This window comes from Cebus imitator, unplaced genomic scaffold, assembly GCF_001604975.1.
Source record: "Cebus imitator isolate Cc_AM_T3 unplaced genomic scaffold, Cebus_imitator-1.0 Scaffold540, whole genome shotgun sequence".
Classification (NCBI taxonomy): domain Eukaryota; kingdom Metazoa; phylum Chordata; class Mammalia; order Primates; family Cebidae; genus Cebus; species Cebus imitator.
Window position 1 is genome coordinate 1,224,392 of NW_016107855.1, and position 8,418 is coordinate 1,232,809.

Here is an 8,418-nt window from a genome sequence, read left to right on the forward strand (position 1 = left end):
TCTTGGGTAAGAAACTCTGAGCAGAGGGGCAAGAAGCGCAAAGGTCCTGAGGCAGGGGAGTGCTTAGGGTGTTTTAGGAATGGAAATGAGGACATATGGCTGTCTAGGAATGCACAAAGGAGAAGGGATTCTCCTGGTTTGTGCCTGTTGCCCTGGTATAATTACTAATGATGCCTCCCTTCATTATAAGAAGTATCCTGCAGCTGAGTGAGGTGGTGTACACTTGTAGACCCAACTACTCAGGAGGCTGAGATGGGAAGATCGATTGAGGCCAGCAAACGACTCTAAAAATAAAATTAAATAGGCTGGGCATGGTGGCTCAGGCCTGTTATCCCAGCACTTTGGGAGGCCAAGGAAGGCGGATCACCTGAGGTCAGGAGTTAGAGACCAGCCTGGCCAACATGGTGAAACTCCATCTCTACTAAAATATAAAAAATTAGCCATGCTTTGTGGCACATGCCTATAGTCCCAGCTACTTGGGAGGCTGAGGCAGGAGAATAGCTTGATCCCGGGAGGTGGAGGTTGTAGCGAGCCAAGATTGCACCATTGTACCCCAGCCTGGAGTACAATGAAACGTCAACTCAAAAAAAAAAAAAAAAAGAATAAAATAAAAAGATATTTTGGAAGAGATATTTTGGTTTGGATGATAAATTACATGGTCACACTAGAGATGTGGTTAAAGAGGTCATGAAAGTGGGATGGAGTGGGTGGGCAGGATCTTGTAGGTTACTGCAACACCTTTGGATTTCATTTTAAGAGCGATGAGAAATCACGGAGGGTTCTGAGCTGAGAAGTGACATGACTTACATTTGACAGGACATCTCTGGTCATTTTTTTTTTTTTTTTGCAAACAGGTTGAAGGGGTAAAAGGGATATCAAATAGGAGGCTATAACAATAATCCAGAAGGGTGTTGCAATGACTCGGGTGTCAGACTGTAGTGGCTTAAACCAGGGTGGCAGTGAAAGAGACGGTGAGAAATGACTGATTTCTCGATACTTTTAAAGATAAAGTCAGGAGGACGTGCTGATGAACTTCAGGTGGGATGTAAAAGAGAGAGGAATCAAGGACGACTCCAGTATTTTTGACCTGAGTAACAGAAAGAATGGATTGGCATTAACAAAAATCAGTGCTGAAGCTGCTTTTACAGAGTGAGCACCAGCACTGAACTTTGATTGCATGTTTGTTTGGGATGACGGCACAGGCTGCTTACGAAGCTCATAGGGCCAAGGTACTCCCCACACCACCTCTTAGTACTGCTGCAAAATCGGCACTGGGAACTTCTCTCTTCCTCTGAATATCAGATGAAGTCTCTCTCTCCTCTGATGCCCAAAAGACTTTTTCTTAAGTTGAAAATAATTCCTCCTCCCCTATTGCAAAATTATTTCATTTTTATTTTTTGAGATAGGGTCTCACTCTGTAGCCCAGGCTGAAGTGCAGTGACAAAATCACAGCTCACTGCAACCTCCTACTCCGGGGTTCAAACAATCCTCCCACCTCAGCCTCCTGAGTAGCTGGGACTACAGGCACACACCACCATGCCCAGCTAATTTTTGTATTTCTTTTTTTGTAGAGGTGGGGTTTTGCCATGTCATTTATTCATTGTTTTAATACTTACCTAATGCACGTCTATTCTATATAAAGTGCTGTAGATTTAACAATAAATAGGATGGACAGTGGTTCCAGAGTCTGCACTTTAGTAGGAAGACAGACAATAAACAAGTAAATAAACAAGACAGTGATGAGTTATAATAAATGCTATGCTCATTTTAAAACAAGGCAAAGCAAAACTCACAACTACAAAAGAGAGACTGTGGAAATCACCACCACCCGGAGCGAGCAGCCGTGGTCATGCGCACATGAGCACCGGTACACCTCCCACCGCTGCCGCCAACAACACAATTTGAGAATAAAGCTTTTGAAAACAATGTGGTAAAAATGCATATAACATAAAACTTGCAAATGGCATTTTAACTGATTCAAAAGTGTGCAGTTCACTAATGTGAACAAGGTATCCATATTGTTGTGCCTCCAATCCCCAGAACAGTTTGCATCTTGCAAAACTGAAGCTCTGCACCCATTAAGAAACTACACCCTAGCCGAGAGAGGTGGCGGGCACCTGTAATCCCAGCTACTCGGGAGGCTGAGGCAGGAGAATCGCTTGAACCTGGGGGGGCAGAGATCGCATCACTGCACTCCAGCCTGGACGACAGAGTGAGACTCAGTCTCAAAAAAAAAGAAAAGCAATCAAAGAAACTACACCCTATTCCCACCCCCACCTCCCTGCCCCTGACAGCCACGGTTCCACTGCCTGCCTCTGTGAATCTGACTACTCCAGGTACTGCGTCTGAGGAGAACCCTAACAGTGTTCGTCCTTTCTGGCTGGCTTCTTTCACTTAGCACAATGTCCTCAAGGTTTATCCATGTGGTAGTATGTGTCAGAATTTCTGTCTTTTTTGAGGTTGAATATTTCATTGTATGGATACGTCACATTTTGTTTGCTCATCAGTTGATGGATATTTGGGATTGTTTTCACCTTTTGGCTATTGTGAGTAATGCTGTTATGAACATGGATATACAAGTATATCTTCGAAATGATAATACTAGTGTTCCTGCCTAATATATTTGGGACATATTTTCATTTCAACAAACATAAGAAGAAATAATGTTGAATGGTTGGAGAGTGTCTTGTTTCTAAGGTTGGATTTATTGAGGTAAAATTCACATCCAGAAAAACTCACCCTTTTAAAGCATACAGTTCAATGAGTTTTGACAAATGTCTGCAGTCTCATAACACCACAACATACATAAGATTTCCATCCCTGCAAAACGTTCCCTTTTGCCTGAGACCGGGTTCCGGGGCATGGGGGAAGCTCAGCTCCCCGATAGAATGTGTTCTTCCAGGTCCTTGGTCCCTCACTTACCCAAGACTGGGAAGGAGGACCCCACCGGGTGCAGTGGGCTTGTTTAAGTAAATATTGGACCCCAAAGAGTTTTGCAGAAAGTGATTTATTTAGGCAGAGAGAGAGAAAAAAAAACAGAGAAAGAAATAGAGAGAGAGAGAGTGAGAGCAGCTTCCATGAGGTCATGGAAGGGTATCCAGAAATGGAGTCTGCCTGGATGTGGGAAAAGGGGACTTTTAACCTGTGAGTAATTCCTGCCCCATTCAAATTTTCTGTTCTATGAAAGGAGTTCCTTTAAACTTCTGCTAGAGTTATTAATCTTTGATTTTTTTCCCCCGTGAGCGCAAAAGTCAAACAAAGGCCTTTAAGCTCCAGGATGCAGACAAGGGTCGGGGTATGGCTCTGGGAAGTTCTTGCCTTTGAAACTATGCCCCCTTGTGGACCTGGGAAGAGAATACATTCCCTCATGCCCATTTGTAGTGCACCTTCTCCCACAACGTCCACCCCCTGGCAACCACCGTGTGTTCCATCCCTATACCATTTAGCCTTTTTCAGAATGCTATCATGTAATACATAAGTTTTTATGTCTGGGATCTTTCACTCAGCACAATGCTTTTGAGATTCCCCCACATTGCTGAGTGCAACAGTAGTTTCTTCCTTTTTATAGCTGACTAGTGTTCCATTGCATGATGTATCACAATGTGCTTATTCATTCACCTGTTGATGGACTTTTGGATTATTTGTAGTTTTGGGTGATTATGAATAAAGCCTCTAAAAACCTTCACGTACAGGACCTTGTGTGATCAAATGTTTTATCTGGTAATAATTTAGGAGTGGGATTGCATAGTCACATGGTGAATAACTACCACTACCTAACTGTTTTTCCAAAACTGCTGTACTATTTTGCATTCCTGCCAGCAATATTTGAAAGTCCCAGTTGCTTCCTTGCGTAGTCTTTTCTTGTGCCTTAGTTTGCTTAATAAAACTCTTACTATTGGCTATGTAGGACATTTCCAGTTTTTTGTTTGTTTCATAGACAATACTGTGATGAGCAGTCACGTAAATATACCTTTGAGCATTTATGTGGTTATTGCCAGAATGAAGTCTTAGAATTGTTGGGTCAAATAATACTATTTTTAATCCTGATTCATATTGCCCTCCAGAAAAGTTGTACCAAATACATAACCATTAACTTCTACACACTCTGCCAATGACAATTTTTATTAATCTTTAAAATGTTTAGCAATGTGATAAGTAAAAATGACATTAATTTTGAGTTATGTGGTTACTACTGAGACTGAGCATTTTGAGTTAATTGAGTTCTTTGGTTACTATTGAGGGCCTTACATCATTTGGGCATCCCTATTTGTTCTCTTGTAAATTGCCTGCTTATTATTTTGTGTATTATTCTATTGGTTTGTTTGTAAAGGGAGGAGAGGTTATTAAGGAGCGGATACGTGTGTATATTTGCATATGAATATTTACCCCCTGTCTTCATATAGTCAGCAAATATTTATTACCAGTTGGAAATCGTTATATACTTTTATGTCTGCTTTTTTTAAGTGAAAAATTTTATATATGTTTAAGATGAACTAAACAATAGAAGCTGGATTAGGAGTAAAATAATTATCCCCAAGTACTTGACTGAGGAGAACCGAAAGGAAAAATGAGATCTTTGGATGACCTAGGCTTCTGAATCTTTTTCATTTTAGTTTTTAGTTTCACATTGAACAGCCTTTACTACTTCAAGATTATAAAATATTTTCTTAAAGTATATCTTTTTAAAAAAATAGCTATTTTTTTGTGTGTCTTTCAGTCTTTAATTCTTAATAGAACCTGGGGCCTACCACTTATTAGCTGTGTGGTTTGGCCAAATCGCTCAACCTTTCTGTGCCTTGTTTTCCTCATCTGTGTAAAGGGTATCACAGTAATGCCAATGTCAGAGGATTGCTAGGAAGATTGAGTGAGCTAATGTATGTACAGCATCTAGGATGGTGCTCAGTGTCTGGTAAGCTTCCAAACTACTATTGTTGTGTTAACCCATTTTCCAAATGGCTAACTACTTTTCCCAACACCATTATTAAATAATCTGTCTGTTTCTCAGTTTATTTGAAAGACTCTTATGATTTCTGTCTAATTCGATCTTGAAGTCTCTCTCTTGAGAGTGTCCATAATCCAAGGCAGTTGCTCTCTAGGAGAGCCCTGACTAGGAGGAGAGTTAGGTTCAAGTGTGTCTGTTGGGTGAGACACAGAGGAGGTGGCACAACAAAACCCACAAAATAAGCAGTTTTATTACAGATCCCAGTGAGAAGAGTGCAGGAAACGCACACTCAACCAGTGCGCAAGGTGGGGGGGTGTTGGCGGAGAGAGAGAAAGAGAGAGAACCTGTGGGACTAAAGTGTTATGGGGGCGTTGCCCATTCAAACAGGTTTCCTGAGAGGAGTTCCAGTCTGTGGGCTTAAGGTAAGCAGGCGTGATTTCCAAGGAGGTCATGCTGGGCCAGAGAGGTGGTCACTGTTGCGTATCTGCACTGTCCATGCAGGGTGTAGGGGTCATTGAGATGAGACAAGTAGGTCGGATTTAGCCATCTTGAAAGGAGGTAGGCACCCCAGGAGGTGGCTGGGTAGGGCAGATATCCGGATCGAAGACCTTGAGGAACTGAGAGGTAGGAAACTGTAAACCATCGAAGGGGAATAAGGCTGGGTGCGGCGGCTCATGCCTGTAATCGTGAGCTGAGGCAGGTGGATTGCTTGAGGCCCAGAGCTGTAGACTAGCCTGGCCAACATGGAGAAACCCTGTCTCTACTAAAATACACACACACACACACACACACACACCACACACACTAGCCAGGGGTGGTGGTGGGTGGCTGTAATCCCAGCTACTTGGGAGGCTGAGACATGAGATTCACCTGAGCCTGAGAGGCGGGGCTTGCAGTGAGCCAAGATCATGCCACTGCACTCCAGCCTGGGCGACAGAGCAAGACTCCGTCTAAAAAACAAACAAACAAACAAAAACCAAACCACACACAGACACAAAACACAAAAACACACAACAACAACAACAACAACAACAAACTGGAGGGTGGCAGGAGAGGAATAAGCCCTGTTTTTGATATAAGAAGGTCCAATTTATTTTCAAAATGGATGCTGAATCAACAAAAATAAATACAGTTTCTTTAATCATCATCAAATAGTTTCTCTGCATTCCTGGGTCAGTATTTGTACTCTCCTCTCATTGAGTAGTCCTTTTTGATGCTAGCACCAAACTTTTAATTACGATACTGTGCAATATACTTAATATCTGACAGAGAAGGTCTACTCTCCTTCCTCATCTTTTTCATCATTTCCCTTCCCACTTCACCTACATCAATTCTCCCAGATGAATTTGCCAAGCTCCTCCTCCCTCCCAGGAACTCTAGTTGGGCATTTTATTGAGGTAACATTAAATTGATTAATTAAATTGCTCAAAATGGCCATATTTACAATACTGAGGTTTACCATCTAAAGTATGTCATGACTCTATGTTTATGCAAGCCTTGATTTCTGCCTCAGAGTTTAAGTTTTTCGCAAAAATAGAGCACATTAAAATATATGTTTCTAGATACTTCTGTTTTCTTTTGCTACTATGTATGTGACTTTGACCCCTCCCTTCTAATTTTACTTCTTGATGATTATTTAGTATGCAGGAAAGACAAGCATTTCACAGATTTCGTTTTGTTACTGTCCACTTCACTGATTCCTTTTGCTTCTAACAGCATACGATTGATTCGCCAGAGCTTTCCAGGCAATGACATAGTGACACCAAACCCTTCTCCACTCTCAGTTTTATTTTTCAGCCCCTCTCAGTATTTTCTTGTTAACTACAATGCTTACGTTGAGATCACTTTCTTCCTCCTTGTAATTTTATAATATTGAGGCTTCTTTGAAAATTTGGACTACATCATGAAATTTCATTAAAGCTTTTTCTCAGAATCTCTAGGTGACCATTCCCCCCGCCCACCTGAATCTTAAATGTTATCTATGGTAATGGATTTGTTAGTATTAAATCATTTTGGGATTTGGGAAAGCTCCATGGCATCCTGTTCTTTTAAAATACATTATCAGGTTCTGATTGCTATTGTTCTAAGGTGCTTGTATTCACTGATAGCACAATAATCTACAATAAATAAATACGGAAGATGCTTGTATTCAGATTTAATTTGGTCATAGTTTTTGTGTGTGCTTTGTTCAATTTTGGTATCAGAATAAGGACCCTTTTGTATATATAAAAAAAAAAATAGGGTGGACTTTCTTCTCTCTCTACACCCTGGGAGAGTTTAAATAGCATCAGGTAGTAGGGTAGGAAGTCAGGGACAGCCTGCTTTGCCCTTGATTCACCATACAGCTTCCAGACTCCATCCTCATTTCGTGCTGATTTCTTATTCTTAGAGGGGTAGTTGGATTTCAAATTTCAAAAAAAATTTGTAATTCACTGGTCACATTTTTTTCTATTTTGGGTTTTCTCAAGTTTTAATTTTTTTCATTTTTGATTTTTGGAGGTATATAGTAGGTATATATATTTATGGGGTACATGAGACATTTTGATACAGGCCTACAACTTGAAATAGGCATATCGTGGAGAGTGGGGTATCCATCCCCTTAAGCATTTATCCCTTGTGTTACAAACAATCCAATTATACTCTTTTAGTTACTTGAAAATGTACTATTAAATTATTATTGGCTATAGTCACTCTGTTTTGCTACCAAATAGTATGTCTTCATCATTCTATTTCCTTGCACCCATTAACCATGCCTACTCCCACCACTACCCTTTCCATCCTTCTATTCTTCATGCCCATGAGTTCAATTGTTTTGATTTTTAGATCCCACAAATAAATTAGAACACATGATGTTCGTCTTTCTGTGCCTGACTTATTTCACCTGACATATTGATCTCCAGTTCCATCTATGATATTGTTAATGACAGGAACTCATTCTTTTTTATGACTGAATAGTATTCCATTGTACACACTCCAAATGTGTATATGTACCACATTTTCCTTATCCATCGATCTACTGATGGACACTTAGGTTGTTTCCAAATGCTGGCTATTGTAAAACATGGAAGTGCAGATATCTCTTCAATATACTGAATTCCTTTCTTTTGAGTATATACCTAGCAGTAAGATTGCTGGACCATAGGGTAGCTCAATTTTCAATTTTTTGAGGAACATCCAAACTTTTCTCCATAGTGGCCGTACTAACTTACATTCACACCAATACTTATATGACGGCTCCCTTTTCTCCACATCGTTGCCTATCTTTTGGATATAAGCCATTTTAACTAAGGTATTAAAATCTAATTGTAGTTTTGATTTGCATTTCTCCGATGATCAATGATGTTGAACACCTTTTCCTATGTCTATTTCCCATTTATATGTCTTCTTTTGAGAAATACCTATTGAAATATTTTGTCCATTTTTGATTGATTATATTTTTTCTTTCCTTTTTTCTTTTTCTTTCTTTCTTTTTTTTT